The sequence below is a fragment of the Triturus cristatus genome, chromosome 6, assembly GCF_964204655.1.
Source record: "Triturus cristatus chromosome 6, aTriCri1.1, whole genome shotgun sequence".
In the NCBI taxonomy this organism is placed as follows: domain Eukaryota; kingdom Metazoa; phylum Chordata; class Amphibia; order Caudata; family Salamandridae; genus Triturus; species Triturus cristatus.
Genome location: NC_140589.1, coordinates 805,840,078 through 805,858,239, shown reverse-complemented (window position 1 = coordinate 805,858,239; position 18,162 = coordinate 805,840,078).

Genomic DNA, 18,162 nt, shown 5'->3' with positions numbered 1-18,162 from the left:
AAAAGTAGGAAAAAAGGGGGGAAAAGTGGGAAACAGGAGGGTAGGAGCACTGTAACCTCTGTGGGGTGTTTAGGGTGTGCTATAGAGGGGGTACGAAACAAAGTATTTATCTCTACCAGTGTGTAAGTGGTGGACTACGGAAATTAAGTGAGGTATTGTGTAGAGTCTAATGCGGGTAAGGTGGGCTGGTGCGGGACTCAGGGATTAAAACTGTGTGTCATATGCTGTGAAGTCATGTGCTCTGGCCGCTGTGCCACATCTGTGCAAGTAGTGTCAGCATGTAGTTATAGGTACTTGGATGAACTTTTGTTTAGAACATTGTAGCTTCTGTATGGTGCTTAGGTGGTGTTGTATAGTTGAGTGCGAAGGTAAATCAATATGGTATTTGTAGAGCGCAAACTACTCACCCCTATGGGTGAGTAGAGCTGGGAATCAAAGCGAGAGGTCTGTGCTGCAAAGTGAGATGGTCTGGCCGCTACACCACAGCTGTGTGGAGAATACATTTTGGCGAGGGTGCGGGAGTTGGCGTTATAGGGCCCTAAATTAGGGGGCCTAAGTTGTAAGTTAGTTGAAGCTACATATAAGTACGGATGCACAGCCTGATCTGTGAAGTGTACTCCATCACTTCTGTATATATCCGCCATATCAAAACGTATGTTGTTGTTGTATATGCAGGTATGCAGAGACAGCTTTGTTGACTTTTTTCCGAGATTTTTCAATCTGAGGACAAAATTGTTTGGACCATTGCCACTTCTGTCTTTGGCATATATTGGAATATACAAAGACAGTTTGAGGCAAAAGTAACATCAATTGTCCAAAGGTGTCCTTCATAAGCATTTCCAAATCTACCCCAGTCAATGTGCCTAGGTCGTTTCCACCACAGTGCACAATCATGAGGTCTGGGTGTTGGAGATGCAAACAGTTTTCAACCAAAGGCAACAATTGGTGCCACTTCAATCCTCTCTGTCCAAACCATTTAATGTCTACATTTTGTAAACCTAGGTCTAAGTCAATACGTCTCTGTTCCGCATACCTTTTGCACCAGAAAACATAGCTATGTCCTACGATCCACAATAGCATTTTGAAGGTATGGCTGGAAGGTATGGAAAGATGTCTGTAGCTCATGCAGTTCCTTCGTAGAATAAGAGATATGTTTAAAGATGGGGAACTAGTTTCTTTTCGGATACAAAACGGTACCTAATTGGGAGATGAAAAGCAGTGTTTTTTAAAAGTAGGGTGCACATGCGTTTTGTGGAAAAGTATGTTTGTGATTGGTTAAGAAAAAGCAGTTTGCACGTACATATTATAGTACATATTATCGGATAAAATTTGCTCAACTCAACCACACCTGCTACTTGCATTTGGAAGGCACTGTTGGAACTTAAAACAATCGTGAACTTTTAACTTGCACTTGCCATTAAATGTTCGAGAAAATGTTGCAAAAAAATATTGTTAGGTTTAAAAAATGTGATGAACTTTTAACCTCCACGTGTTGTAGAATGTTCTAGAAAGTGTGTTGATAGAAAACGTTGCATTTCTGACTTCGATGTGTACTTGCATATTAAAAAAACTATTTATATGGAAAAGTAGAACGACAGTAATAGAGAGAATTTTTGAAAGCTAAAAGAATCAAGGAACTATTGTAATTTGTTCTTGATCACCTACTGATGGTCGCCAGTAGGTAGTTATCACTGTTAACGGTCTGAAAGTGCGGTGTACTCAGAGTGGCATGGTGGTGATATGATATGGTGCTACACTCGGGTATAAAACCGAGAGTCTAAACCGTGAGGTCATTGCTGTAAAGTGATGTGGTCTGGTGTTTGTAGCATACGTGTGCAAGTAGTGTTAGTAGGCGTTTATACCATACCGGGAGTGGGAAGTGAACTACTGACCGCTACTGTGTGTTGATAGTATACTGGAAGCGAAGTAGTTACGCCTACCGGTGTGAAGACTTGGGGATGAAACTGAGCTGATTGCTGTGAAGTGATGGGCTCTGGGTGGTGTAGGACACTAGCTGCTGTAGTATAAGTGTGTAAGTAGTGTTAGTATGCGTTTATAGTATATAGGGAGTGGGAAGCGAACTACTCATCCTTACTGGTGTGAAGACTCGGGGATTAAACCGTGAGCCCAAATTGTGAGCTCATTGCTGTAAAGTGATGTGCTCTGGGTGCTGTAGCATACTTGTGGAAGAAGTGTTAGTTTACGTTTATACAATATAGGGAGTGGGAAGCGAAAGTCTTACCCCTACCGGTGTCAGTGGATGAAACTATGAGCTCATTACTGTAAAGTCATGTGCTCTGTGAAGTATTCCATTGTAAGTCATAGTAGAATGTTAGTATGTAATTCTACTAGAATCTAAGGGGCATATTATCAAGGAACGACGTTAAAATTATCGCCGCTTTAGCGGCAGAAAACTGCCGCTAACACGGCGATAATGGGCTTGATAAGTAGAGAATGCCAATAGAAGCCCAAGTTAACACGATAACATGGGCTTCTATTCAAATTCTCTACGGCATATTATCAAGCCCATTATCGCCGTTTTAGCGGCAGTTTCCTGCTGCTAAAGCGGCGATAATTTTAATGCCATTCCTAGATAACATGGCCCTCAGTATGTAATGTTAGAATGTAGGGCTGTCATGAGGGGAACCTTGCGGAGTTTGTACACGGGGCTGAATTAGACGGTTTCTTGCTGTCTGCTCTTGGTGGTTGTTTCAGGTGTCTTGTTTTCTTGTAATAAATCTACTTATTGGATTCACTGCTGTCTGCCTCTTCACTACATACATTTGGCGACGAGTGGGTGAAGGCAAAAAGAAGGCACCACTCAGCAATATTTCAAAATTGCTTGCGTTGTGCTGAAGACCCGTTTTGTTAGTGTAGCTGTTTCTACTCATGCCAGGGTCGTGGGCTCATTGAACTATGTCATCCGACTTCTGGTAGGATTAATATTTTTAGATTTTGCGCTTCCTCTGCTTCTTCACTACATTCTGGTCTCTGTACTACATGTGTGTAAGTAGTGTTAGTATGCGTTTATACTAACAAATGCATCATGGTAGGAGGGAGGGCAACCTCTCAGGCGCAGCTCATACAATATCCCGGGGTGTGCATTCGCTGGACATTTGTGTTTGCTATTAGAGGGTGGTGCATGGCTTCCACCCTGTGATAGCAATTACTTGTTCGACTACTTGAAGCGAAAGGAGGAAAACCTTGTATCGCTGTAATAGAGGGGATGCGGATGATAAAAATGGAGAGAGTAGAACCCAAAAATAAAAAGCGGGGTCTCACCCGTTCTTTTAAATGAGGCCCATGTAAATTAGGCGCGGAAGGGCACAGAGACATTTTGCAGCCTAGGGGAGCGCCACCGTCCCGGGTATTGTTTACTAATTGTTCGGGGGGTTCGAGGGCCAACTGAAGTCCGGGGATCGCCACACTCCGGGTCTTTATTTAAATATGCAGGGTGGGCCTCGGCAGTCCCTGAAGCCTCGGTGGTCCTAGGCAGTGCCTTATTTGTTCTGTAATCACACGGGCAGTACTTATGGTGTTATAAAGTTATACACTCATAGAACTCTTGCAGTTGTACAATTACCCAGGCTTTATCTGTCTAATAGTCAGTTATATTATGTTTGGTAGTGTACTGCTCGATCTTTCCGGTCTTATTGTGTTGAAGGGTGATTTAGGTGACTTCAGTCTCTTTCCATTCAAGTCTAAGGGTTAGAGTAGTGTATAGAGCCTATTTATTAGGCACTTCGACATGATCCTGTGTTCTTCCCCATAGATCAGGGTTTGCATATATATATCCTAGGGGATAGATTCGTTAGCATTAGGGGTAATCTGTTCTGTAGTGAGGGTATTTCATGGAGCCGTGCTGAATTCAGGCCTGGTAGGCCTTAAACGGGAGAGACTCCATCTTTCCTCCTGCTCTGGCAGCTCGGGATGTTTCTAGGTCATAGGCAGTGTTTTAGTTAGGAGGTGTTATTCGCTTGGAGAGAACCGGTTCAGGCCGGCCCTTATCGAAGGATTGTATTTTTCTTCATGCCGAAGACACTACATCAGGCCGGCCGGCTGGGAACGTGTCCTTGGCACGGGGAGGTACAAGAATTTGGTGGGCGGCAGGTTACGGGCTGGAATTTTCCATGAGGAAATGCACGTCTATATTAGTAAAAGTTTGAGGCAGATACTGGCACTTGCTTCTTGTCCATGGGCGGCACCTGGCCGTTAGTAGTAAAGCTGCTACTTATTCCAGGGAAGACAGATGACAAACTTGGAGGTGGAGAAAAACCGAGAGATAGATATTCCAAAGAGAAGAGAGTAGCCGATGAGGAAGAGGTCCCAGTGACTCGGAGAGGGAGACGGGAGTAAACCCGTGATTGCGGAGGTGTGACTTCCAGGCGAAGCCGAGGCGCAGACGAGAAGGGAACCTAGATGACCATTGAGTGCAGGCTACATACGACCAAGGTGATGTCAACCCCTTACTATTAGAGTGTACAACTTAATCTTTCACTTTTCTTTGCAGGTTATGTGATACATATTATGTTCCGTGAGTGTGCATGTAATAACTAAATAAAGTATTCAGTTTGTAGTAAAGCAATATGTGCTACGTGTTCTTGTGTAAGAGGGTAACCTATTCTTCTAGTCAGCTGTGACTTAACATGAACAGATGTTAATCCTGATCAGGTAGGTGGTAACTGAATAAGGGAGAAAGGAGCCCTTTGAACTGGGGAACAAGTTGTGCTCAACTAGCTGTCTTTGTGTGATCTGATATATAGTAACACTGATGTCGTGGTAATTATAGGATGAACTCGTGCTAAGGCTGCCGTCTGGGCAGGAAGTCCTGGGTCCATTTGGGACCGCGAGGCTGTGACTGCCGTCTGGGCAGGAAGTCTGTGGCTGCCGTCTGGGCAGGAAGTCCTGGGTCCGTTTGGGACCGCGAGGCTGTGACTTGTCTAAAGCTGCCGTCTGGGCAGGAAGTCCTGGGTCCGTTTGGGACCGCGAGGCTGTGGCTGCCGTCTGGGCAGGAAGTCCTGGGTCCGTTTGGGACCGCGAGGCTGTGGCTGCCGTCTGGGCAGGAAGTCCTGGGTCCGTTTGGGACCGCGAGGCTGTGGCTGCCGTCTGGGCAGGAAGTCCTGGGTCCATTTGGGACCGCGAGGCTGTGGCTGCCGTCTGGGCAGGAAGTCCTGGGTCCATTTGGGACCGCGAGGCTGTGACTGCCGTCTGGGCAGGAAGTCTGTGGCTGCCGTCTGGGCAGGAAGTCCTGGGTCCATTTGGGACCGCGAGGCTGTGACTTGTAGGTCTTGGTATATATAGTAGGAATTCCCTGTCCTTAGGTGGTACATATATGTGGTTATTTAGGTGTAAATAGGCCCTAGGGAGGGGGTAACGGTCTGGTTTGGGTTAGAGAGGCTCTGCTGAGCGGGTTCCGAAAACCCAAGCAGAACATTTGGCGTCACGAACCGTTTACGAAACCTGTGTGCGTTGTGGTTGTCTTGTGTTTGCTTTCGGCGCGTGCGTGGTTTTGTTTGCATTTTATTTTTGTATATTTGTGTGTATAGTTTTTATTTTTCTTCCTTCGTTTCTTTCTCTTCTTTTCTTCTTTTTCCTTTTTCACGATGTTTTCTAGAAGGTCTAAATCTACTTTTAAGTTGCCCGTTGATATTCCCGGATGGGATTCAACGCCTTATGAAGCCTTGGCCCGTGAGTGGGCTGATTCCACTGGTTTGAGTGAGAATTGGAATTCTTCTTTGGAGCGGGCAGAGCCGGCTGATGTGATTGCTTGTTTGCAGAAGGCACCCGTATCGAAGGGTGAGGAGATTCCCATTTTGGGGCGCAGAGGTTGGATTCTTTTGTCTGCATACAGGATTCTGCATGAGAGATTGTTGAAGTTACAGATATCTCTTAAAGATGTGGAAGCGCACTTTGTTGAGATTCAGAATTCTCATACTTTGTTGCGGTGTCAAAATAAGTTGCTTGCTGATAAACTTGAGATTTACCAAACTATTGCCGAACGGGCGGCTGTGCGAATTGCTCGTTATAAATACAAGAACAGGCGCGGTCGGGTTTCGACGCGAAAGGTGCGTCTGGTCGTGGCGACAGCCGGGCTGGATTGGAATCCTGATGAATGGGATGGTAATATCTGGAACTCGACTGATTCTTGTTCCTCGGGTGAGGAGTCTGCCAAGCGCGAGTCTTCTCGCTCCCGCCATGATTGTAAGTCTGCTTCTCGCACCTTTGATGGTGCACCCCGTGATTACGCTCGTTCTTCGAGTGGGATCAATGCTTCTTACACTGATTGTCCCTCTACGAGTACTGATCAGGCTCCTTGTGATGCTCGTCCCGCGGTTTCTGCGCATCCAGTTTTCCGTCGGAAGTTGCAGCAGTCTCCCAATGCTCCACAGGGTATTTCTTTGGACTGTTTAGAAGACTTTACTCAGCAGGAAATTAGTGATATTTTGCAGCGATTTCGGCAGCGAGCTGGTGAGTCCTTGCTCACATGGATGGTGCGCCTTTATGAACTGGGCGCTGCTGGTATTATGTTGGATACTGGCGATTGTTTAAAGTTCTGTTCCTTGAGTTTGGATTCTACTGTGCAGGATCATTTTCGTAACTATAATGGTGTTGGTCAGATTTCTTTACTCCAATTGGCGACTGAGGGTTGTAATCTAAAATATCCTACTGAATCTGACTGGCCCGTGAATGACAAGCCGTGGTATACTTTGCGTGATGCTGCTCAACGTCTCAAAGAGGAGGTGATGAAAACGGCAATTTTTCTGGGTACTGCTGACAGGTTGCTTGATGGTTCATTGACATCTTCTGTGCGGAACCGTATCATTCGATCTTCCCCTGTTGCTTATAAGCAGGTCATGATGACTTTATTGATTAATCAGACTGGTAACGTATTATCTACGGTTTTGGAATCGGTGCGCCAACTCGGTGAGTTGGGTGAGTGGTTTAAACCTGAACGGCAGTCCCGGCCTGACACTCGTACTCCTGGTGAAAATAAACTTACTAGACGTGATATTTTTTCTGGTCTTCTGGCTGATGGTGTGCGGAGGGAGGATATTGATGGTGAGACTACCGCTCGTTTGTGGGAGTTGTTTCGCAAACGTGGCTTGGATCGAAAGGAGGGTGCCCGGCGTGTTCGGACCACTGAGTGTGATCGTGGTGGTTCTGACGGTAGCGGTGATGACGACCGCCGTGGGCGCTCTGTTCGTCGTGATGATCGACGTTCTGCACGTGATGTGTCCCCCCGTCGAGAGAGAGACAGGGAGAGAGAGGGGGAAAGAGAAAGGGGGAGAACTGACTATGTTTACAGCAGACGTAGAGATGATAGGGATCAATCCCCTGAGTTGAGGAGGAGAGAGGATCGTCACAGTTTGGTCGATCGTAACCCGCAGTACAATGCAGAAGATACGAATCCGTTCCGTACTGGGAATGGATATGAACAGGAGGTACCGATACCTAAGAAACGTGAGAGTCTTTATCCTGATCTATCCTGGTACACAGAATGCAGTAAGAATGACTAGGAAATAGGTCAAGCTCCGGTACACAGATGGGCTCACAGAGATAATAGACCCTATGTAGATATTGATATTTATTGGAGACATCGTAATATCCAAAGGGCCCGAGCATTGGTAGATACAGGAGCGGAGGCCACTCTTATTCAAGGAAAATCAAAGAAGTTTACAGGTCAGCCTTTTACTATTACCGGATTAGGTGGAAAAGAAACCCCTGCAGTTCAAACTTTGCTTGAAATGAGAATAGGTAGAATTCCTAGAAAAGAGTATTCTGTACTAGTAGTGCCACTTCTAGAATTCATAATTGGGATTGATATTTTGAGAGGAATGACTTTGCATCTAGATGACGGATGTTACCAATTTGGAACAACGCATTATATATCGTCCAGACCTATACGGGTTGGTCGTTTAAGAATGCCCCCCATACAAGTTCCCCATGCGACAAAAGTGGTTTGTCAGAAGCAGTATCGTATTCCAGGTGGTCATGAGGAGATTAGTACCACTATTCAGGAGTTAGTGGATGCAGGAGTCATAACCCCAGTTACTTCTGCTTGGAATAATCCTGTTTGGCCGGTGCGTAAGAGTGATAACTCTTGGAGCATGACCGTTGATTATCGAGAATTGAACAAGCACACACCCTCTTTGACTGTTGCAGTACCGGATGTTATTACACTTATTGAGAGAATCCAAAAGCATCCAGGTACATGGTACGCGTCCATTGATATTGCTAATGCTTTCTTTTCAATTCCGATTGCCCCAGAGTGTCAGGAACAATTCAGTTTTACGTGGAACGGGCGTCAGATGACGTTTAGAAGTCTTCCCCAGGGCTATGTGCATAGTCCTACGATATGTCACCGGCTGGTGGCAGAGCATTTGGCTGAGGTACCGGTTCATCCCCAAATTCAGATATGTCATTATATTGATGATGTTTTGATCCAAGGCGAAACACAAGAGGAAGTTCAGACCCAATTAGACATAGTCATTGAGTGCCTGCGTGAGAAAGGTTGGGAAATCAACCCAGATAAATTGCAAGGTCCGTCCCAGGCTGTAAAATTTTTGGGTATTAATTGGCATGAAGGGCACCGTGAAGTGATCCCTCAGGTTAAACAGAAGATTCTTGATTTTGCAGTTCCTAGAAATAGGAAAGAAGCCCAGAGCTTCATTGGTCTGTTTGGCTTTTGGCGCCAGCATATTCCTCATTTGAGTCAAATATTGGCCCCCTTGTACCGGGTCACGCGTAAAAAGAATGCATTTGAATGGGATAAACCACAGCAAGATGCGTTTAGTCTGGCAAAAGAGGCAATTCAACATGCTCTGGATTTATGGCCTGTACGTGATGGTGACGTGGATTTGAATGTGTCTGTACAGGGCCTTTATGCAAATTGGAGTTTGTGGCAGAAACAAGGCAGGAGTAAAGTACCGTTAGGTTTTTGGACCAAAAAGTTACCTGATGCTGGTGAGCGTTACACACCCTTTGAGAAACAGTTACTTGCTTGTTATTGGGCTCTGGTGGATACCGAGCAATTGACTTTGGAACATGATATAGTTCTGCGTCCGGAAATTCCTATCATGCAGTGGGTCCTGAGTTCGCCGAAAACTCACCGAATTGGACACGCTCAAGAGGCGAGTGTGATTAAATGGAAATGGTACATACAAGACAGGGCACGTGTGGGCCCGAAAGGAATTGCTTCTTTACATGAGCAGGTGGCGCGAGCGCCATCGACTGAGACTGAGAGTGAATGTTCCGTACCTTTAGCACAGGAGTCTCCTGTCAAGTGGGGTAAGCCTTTTGATGATTTGTCCGCAGCGGAAAGAAACCATGTTTGGTTCACTGATGGTTCAGCGAGGTTTATAGGGATGACACGGCACTGGAAGGCGGTGTCCTATAATCCGATCACACAGAAATTGTTGAGCACAACTGGTGAAGGTAAAAGCAGCCAATTTGCCGAGCTTTACGCTGTTTACCAAGTTTTGAAACAAGAGTTACCTGGTACATGTCATATTTTCACTGATTCTTGGTCTACTGCCAATGGACTGGCTGTTTGGTTGCCAACTTGGCATTCCCATAATTGGAAGTTACATTCCAAAGAATTATGGGGAAAAGAGTTATGGCAAGAAATTTGGGAGATGCTCCCACAGAGTACTGTTACAATCTTCCATGTGGACGCTCACACCCCGATAGATTCTCTTGACAAATTTTTTCATAACATTGCAGATGAGAAGTCTAAAATTGCTGAGGCAGTGGTGGACAGGCAAGATTCTGATATTGCGGGATTGGCGAAATGGGCACACCAGAAGGCAGGACATTTTGGAGAGAAGGCCACTAGCAGGTGGGCTGCTGATCGAGGAATTTATATTCCCTTAGATTTAATCAAAAATGTTATTTTACACTGCCCCGTTTGTCAGCATATCAGACGGTGTAAGGTGCCCCAAATTGTTAAAGGTCATTTACATCGCGGCAAATTGCCCGCTCAAATTTGGCAGATCGATTACATTGGTCCACTTCCCATGAGTAGGAATTGTCAATATGTTTGCACTATTGTTGATACATACAGTGGCCTGCTGGTAGCCCTTCCCTGTAAGCAAGCTACCCAATTGAATACCATTAAAACATTAGAATTAATTATGATGTACTATGGTGTGCCATTCCAAATTCAATCTGATAATGCATCCCATTTTCGTGGAAGATTGGTACAGGAGTTCTGTGCGGAAAACAATATTGAATGGATATTCCATATCCCCTACTACCCACAGGCCTCGGGCCTGGTGGAGAGATTTAATGGCCTGCTAAAGGACCAGCTGCGTAAGTTAACGGATGACAAGTATAAAAATTGGCAAGACTTTTTGCCCCAAGCACTATTGATTTTGAACAATCGTCCTTTTTTAAATGCTGAATCTCCACTCATGCGTTTGTTTCCCCCGAATGCTGAGGCTATGCCTAATGAAATCAGAGAAACCGTGATGTATTGGGAAATTACTCCCGGAGCTTTGGCTCCATGTAGAGCGACCCCAGGGTCGGCAGGTTTAGACTTGCATGCTATGGATGACATTGTTATAAAAAGTAGAGATCGAGTCATCATAGAGACAGGTGTTGGTGTTCAGATACCACCTGGAAATTTCTGATTGATCGCCCCTAGATCGGGGCTGGCTGTAAAAGGCATTCAGGTGCTTGGAGGAATTATCGACAGTGATTATCAGGGAGAGATTAAGGTGCTCCTGCTGAATAGCAGTGAGATTGACTTACTGATACATCGCACTGACCGAGTGGCTCAATTACTCATAATGCCTGTTTTCAGTGGTGTATTAATGAAAGGCACTGCTCCAACGTTGCTAACTGTACGTGGCCAGAAAGGTTTTGGCTCCACGGATAATCCTGGGGCCAGAGTTTGGGTGCAGTCGCCTAAGAATCCCCCTGAACAAGCAGAGGTCATTGCCACCGGTCAGGATAATACCATTTTGGTTATGAGACCAGGGAAAGATAGCTGGGAAGCGGTCCCGGCTGATAAATGTTATTTACGAGAATGATTAATGCCTGTATTTGGTTCTCTTTCAGATCATTCTTTGGATTGTTGCTGCAGGATGTGTCGGAGCCGGACTGTTTTCGGACTGGTACGACGAGAAAGGAGGGATCCTATCAACCCGGGATGAACTGGGAACCCGAGTGTTGCGTTCCTTCGCTGCATGGGATTCATCATCGAACTTTTGGACCGCACTTGCCAAAAGGGTGACTGACGCCCCTCACTTCTGTTTGACACCGATGAGATCTGTCCATGACATTCTGGCGACCTGCCTGGTTGCTGTCCCCGCCTCATTGGAAACTTTAACTCATATTTTTAATGTCTCGAAGGCCCGTCCCAATATTCTCCTGGGTGATTTTGCTACCCATGTATATTGCCCCCTATGTATTGAATTGCCGAACGAGCAAACCCCCATCCAGTCCCAAATACTTACTTATAATATCACACAAGGTGATTTGTGCTTCTTTCTTACGTGTAATCCTAGTGCGATCTCTGAATGTCTACGCCTCAAACTAAAAGGCGCCACTTCATTTACCGCTCACGAACGGACTTTGTGCTTTCAAAGGACACCGACCACATGTGTTTCAGTTCAGAACAATATGACTTGTAATAGTTTGGTAGTTACCCCCAGTCACTATCGCGCGATGTTACTACCTGCCGGATGGCTTTTCTCATGTGGTAATACTTCCTGGCCATTTGTCCCTGCAAACATTTCCGGAGGCCCTTGTGCCATTACGAGACTCAGTTTGTTGATGTTTGCATCGCACCCGAATGCCAACTCTCGTGTGCTTCGAGATACTGTAATGTTACAGGAGGAATGTGACCCATCTTTGCATTTATATTCCAAGTCTGAATACCTTAGCTTAGCTGTTTCAATTATTGGTGTTCCTGCTTTGGCGGTTTATAATGCCAAATCTATTGGGAAAATGGCCTGCTGGATGGTGAAATCTATTAATCATACTTCTACAATTTTGTCTGACATGCTATTAGACGCCCAGGGTGAACGTAGGGCCATTTTGCAAAATAGAGCAGCCATTGATTATCTTTTGCTTAAACATGGACATGATTGCTCGGACTTCGAAGGTCTCTGTTGTTTTAACTTGTCTGACCATACACAATCCATTCGTGCTCACATCGACAAGTTGCGTGACTTAACAGAAGAAGTTAGAAAACACATTGACCAGGGCTGGTTTGACTGGCTCTTTAATTGGTTACCTGATATACACGCGCTACGCCAAATATTAGGTGGTATTTTGATTGCTGTTGCTGTTTTGATTTCTATCTGTTGCTTTATTCAGTGTATTCCTTCATTATTTCAATTCTGCACACTTGGTACTAGACATAGATCAGTTAGCTTTGTTTCATATTATTCTTCCACAGATGTTAGCTCCATTTAATGAATGTATAATAGACTGAAGTCAAGGGTGAAATGTACTGCTCGATCTTTCCGGTCTTATTGTGTTGAAGGGTGATTTAGGTGACTTCAGTCTCTTTCCATTCAAGTCTAAGGGTTAGAGTAGTGTATAGAGCCTATTTATTAGGCACTTCGACATGATCCTGTGTTCTTCCCCATAGATCAGGGTTTGCATATATATATCCTAGGGGATAGATTCGTTAGCATTAGGGGTAATCTGTTCTGTAGTGAGGGTATTTCATGGAGCCGTGCTGAATTCAGGCCTGGTAGGCCTTAAACGGGAGAGACTCCATCTTTCCTCCTGCTCTGGCAGCTCGGGATGTTTCTAGGTCATAGGCAGTGTTTTAGTTAGGAGGTGTTATTCGCTTGGAGAGAACCGGTTCAGGCCGGCCCTTATCGAAGGATTGTATTTTTCTTCATGCCGAAGACACTACATCAGGCCGGCCGGCTGGGAACGTGTCCTTGGCACGGGGAGGTACAAGAATTTGGTGGGCGGCAGGTTACGGGCTGGAATTTTCCATGAGGAAATGCACGTCTATATTAGTAAAAGTTTGAGGCAGATACTGGCACTTGCTTCTTGTCCATGGGCGGCACCTGGCCGTTAGTAGTAAAGCTGCTACTTATTCCAGGGAAGACAGATGACAAACTTGGAGGTGGAGAAAAACCGAGAGATAGATATTCCAAAGAGAAGAGAGTAGCCGATGAGGAAGAGGTCCCAGTGACTCGGAGAGGGAGACGGGAGTAAACCCGTGATTGCGGAGGTGTGACTTCCAGGCGAAGCCGAGGCGCAGACGAGAAGGGAACCTAGATGACCATTGAGTGCAGGCTACATACGACCAAGGTGATGTCAACCCCTTACTATTAGAGTGTACAACTTAATCTTTCACTTTTCTTTGCAGGTTATGTGATACATATTATGTTCCGTGAGTGTGCATGTAATAACTAAATAAAGTATTCAGTTTGTAGTAAAGCAATATGTGCTACGTGTTCTTGTGTAAGAGGGTAACCTATTCTTCTAGTCAGCTGTGACTTAACATGAACAGATGTTAATCCTGATCAGGTAGGTGGTAACTGAATAAGGGAGAAAGGAGCCCTTTGAACTGGGGAACAAGTTGTGCTCAACTAGCTGTCTTTGTGTGATCTGATATATAGTAACACTGATGTCGTGGTAATTATAGGATGAACTCGTGCTAAGGCTGCCGTCTGGGCAGGAAGTCCTGGGTCCATTTGGGACCGCGAGGCTGTGACTGCCGTCTGGGCAGGAAGTCTGTGGCTGCCGTCTGGGCAGGAAGTCCTGGGTCCGTTTGGGACCGCGAGGCTGTGACTTGTCTAAAGCTGCCGTCTGGGCAGGAAGTCCTGGGTCCGTTTGGGACCGCGAGGCTGTGGCTGCCGTCTGGGCAGGAAGTCCTGGGTCCGTTTGGGACCGCGAGGCTGTGGCTGCCGTCTGGGCAGGAAGTCCTGGGTCCGTTTGGGACCGCGAGGCTGTGGCTGCCGTCTGGGCAGGAAGTCCTGGGTCCATTTGGGACCGCGAGGCTGTGGCTGCCGTCTGGGCAGGAAGTCCTGGGTCCATTTGGGACCACGAGGCTGTGACTGCCGTCTGGGCAGGAAGTCTGTGGCTGCCGTCTGGGCAGGAAGTCCTGGGTCCATTTGGGACCGCGATGCTGTGACTTGTAGGTCTTGGTATATATAGTAGGAATTCCCTGTCCTTAGGTGGTACATATATGTGGTTATTTAGGTGTAAATAGGCCCTAGGGAGGGGGTAACGTTCTGGTTTGGGTTAGAGAGGCTCTGCTGAGCGGGTTCCGAAAACCCAAGCAGAACAGGTAGGTGCACTCTAATATTAAATAATGTTGTCCTTAAAATCTCCTATACACTTAGTTATTTATTTGAAAAAATAAGTAACCTTTATTAAAACAGAAATAATAGAAATGTAACTTTAATAGAATAGTATAATAAAAAAAACGTGGGTTGGACTCCAGTGGAAGCAGCGTAGGAAACCTGCAAGACAAAAATGAAACATAAGTATGTGTGCTATGTGGAAGAGGTAAAGAAAGGTAGTCCGAATGAAAGGACAATAGTGAGAATGGAAGGGAGGGGGAGTGGGTGGAAGGGAGAAGGGGAGGGAGAGGCAAAAGAAGAGAGGGAGGAGGAGACAGAGCGTCGGCCTATTGCACCCAGCCCTTAGTGTTTACCCTCCATCATCGGTTTATCTAGGACGCTGGGGTCTGTGAGAAAGAGTGTGGTTCAGCAAGTCCTTAAAATTCAATACATGAGGCCAGAGATTATGGGCCATATTATGAAGGGAGGGGGATAACATTATCGCCGCTTTAGCGGCAGGAAACTGCCGCTAAAGTGGCGATAAGGTGTTGATAATATGCCCTTGTGAATTCCCTTAGAAGCCCAGGTCCTGGTGTGAACCTGGGCTTCTATGGGAATTTACAAGGGCATATTATCAACCCCTTATCGTCGCTTTAGCAGCAGTTTCCTGTCGCTAAAGTGGTGATAATGTTATCGCCGTTGTTTGATAATTTATTCCTACATTATTAGCTACGAGAAAATTTCTTGCGTGCACCTGTGCACCCAGGGTGCTGCACCCCAACCCCTTCCCCCGCACTGTGCTCAATTGTAGGTCTTGCACACCGAGGCTTCACTGCTCATCTGCCACCACTTGTGTGTCCCACGACGTGTTGGTGCAAGCTCCTAGTCCTGGGTATGTTTGTACGATAGACCAGGTCTCCGGTCGGGACGATGTCTTGATACCACGATGGAAGGTGTCAGAATGCCAGGGTATCATTGCCGGGTCAGCTCCCGCTCCGCCCTTCTTGTGGCAATCAATGGAATGTCTGAAAAGGGAGAAATATTTTAATGGTGGAATCGTCTGGAGGTAAATGAAGGTTTATTTCAAGCTTGGTAGAAAATAGGAGTTGAGTGCATCCTTCGTTTTTGAAGTACGATCTACCAACTGTTAGTGGTAATCGTGGTTCAAAGAGGAGTTGGCGTGCACGAGAATGTACAAGGGTGAATAATAATATGTTATGCCAACTTTCACATACAAAGGAACAGAGCGCATGCTAGAAGCATAATGTGCGCGTGTAATGCAGTGGCGGGAGTCTGTGTGCATGTACGCTTAGTAAGGAGCTCACTACAGTGTCCTAAAAGCCAACGCTACGTGTCTGTAGGGCAGCGCTGCCCGCTGGCTCAGCCGTACAGTACGGTCCAGCAGGTCCTTAAAATTAGACCGATGTGACTGAATGAGGTCAGAGATCACATCACTGCGCACGGCAACATCACTTTTTTGCCTGTGCGCACTCAGGGTGATGCACCTCACCCCTCCCGCAGAACCACCCATAACAGGTGTCTTTCGGGCAGTGCTGACCGTAGGTTCAGGCCTACCTTATGGTACAGCAGGTTTTAAAATTAGACAGAGATGTGACTGAATGAGGTCAAAGATCACATGATAACACATGGCAATATCGCTTATTCGCATGAGTGCAGTCTGGCTGATGCATCCCATCCCTCCCGCAGCACAGCGCTGAAGAGGTGTCTGTAGGGCAGCGCTGCCCGCCGGCTCAGGCCTACAGTACAGTGCAGTAGGTCTTTAAAATGAGACAGAGATGTGACCGAATGAGGTCAAAGATGACGTCATAACACATGGCAATATCATTCGTTCGGACCTGCGCAGCTAGGCTGAAGCACCCCACCCCTCTCGCTGCAGTGCGCTCAATTGGAGGTCCTGTGTACCCAGGCCGCTCTGCTTACCTGCTGTCATTATTGTGTGAGTAAACACAATGGGCAGCAGTGCTCACAAATCAGATGGAGTGTTGATTGCAGGAGAGTGTACACCTCATGGATCCCTTTTGTAGACGACGGGCAGTAGGGCTCATAATTTAGAGCACGTATTGATTGCCAGGATGGAGTACACCTCATGGATCCATTTCTTTTTTTTATTGCGCATTGTGATATGTGAGGTGGATGCGGCAAATAATTTGAGGTAGTGTGGCAGAAGAGGGACGTGTGGCATCGTGGTTATCCTATTTATACGTACGCAAAGTTTGCTGGGCTTGCGTACGCCAGGCCAGCGTAGGGGTGTGAATAATTATTCCAGGGACTTGGTCTTTGTTCAGTTTCTGCCTGGCCAGGAAGTGTACTTATGCGTGTTTCTTTTGTAGTTTTGACCTCGCAGAGTGTGCAATTTAGATTAGTGTAGCATGTGTCGGGAGGACGGAAACTATCGTTAATGAGATGGCATGTGATCTAGGATGTGCAGTCTGCCCGTTGCTGATGATGCTCCTTAGAGCCAGCAATACCCAGGCTGAAAGGCAGCACAATAATGCGCAGGCACACACACCAGGGGCATCGTGTAACACATATTTTTTTTTTGATGGAACGTTTGAGATGCATGGCAATCACACGTGGAAGGCTAATGTACAGAGCATGAATATTGATCAAGATGATCGTTGCATGTTGTGTTATAGTATAAGATATGTGTATACAGGAGAAAACACTTTTCAAAAAAGCTTTCTAAGCAGAAGAGGTGTCTCTCATCAAACGCTGTAGAGAGAATGAGTAAAATGGGTGGGGTCATACAACTTTTACAATGGGAAATGTTATGAACCAATGCTTTTTTTCAAGGTCACATGGCAATCGCGCACTGAACGCGCAAGGAGGCCGCACCCGACGCGATTTTGACAAAATATATTTATCATAATATAAGTTTATTACAGTTAGAAATATATAAATGTTTAAAATAATTTAGATTTTCGCGTGCTCTCATATACTGTTTAAAGTTATTTAGATATACTTTTGAGACAAAAAAAAAGAAGGGAATGGCGTACCCGGCGCAATACTATACGTCTGTGATGTAACACAGGGCCTGGCAGCGTGTACTCGTCGAATACGCAACGCGCAGCAGGTGTGACCCCATACATACATGACGTAACACGTGGCTTGGTACTACATACCCGTCGGATACCAAAGTAGTACCTGGGGTGACTTCATGCGTATATGATGTTAAGCAGGATGCGGTGCCACGAACTTGTCGGATACGAAATGTGCATCATTTACGAACTTAGCAATATGGCGGATAGGATTCATGTGGTGATGGAGCTTGGTATTCTACCGGTATGGGAGTGCAGTTTTCTCCCCCCAAAAAAATATAAATTTTGGGGGGGGAAGCTGTAAAACATTACATGATTTTTAAAGTTAAAAACAAGAAGTATAATAGAGTTCCAAAATATTTAAAAATATAATAGAAAAAATATAGGTTTTATAAACATTAAAATATGAAATTAACATTTAAAAAACCTTTGAAATTCACTGAAAAAACCATAGGTTTTACAGACGTTATAGTTAGGAATTAGCATTTAAAAAACCTTAAAAATTCACTAAAAAAACCATAGGTTTCAGGGACGTTATAGTTAGTTGAACATTTGACTCATATAAAACCAGAGAAATTCGCCCATACAGCCCTTTCCAGATGCCCTTTTTAATCCATACAACCACTGAATCACCCACTCAGACATCTATTCACAGACTCATACACCCAGCCACCCACACAGACACTCAGGGACCCATACAGATACTCAGACAGCAAATCAATAACCTATATAGACACTCCTGTAGGTATTCAGCAACCCATGCAGTTGCTTACATACCAATTGAGAGACTAATACAGACTTTTACACAGTTTAGTCACTAACCCATGCATTCAGTAGGACACGTT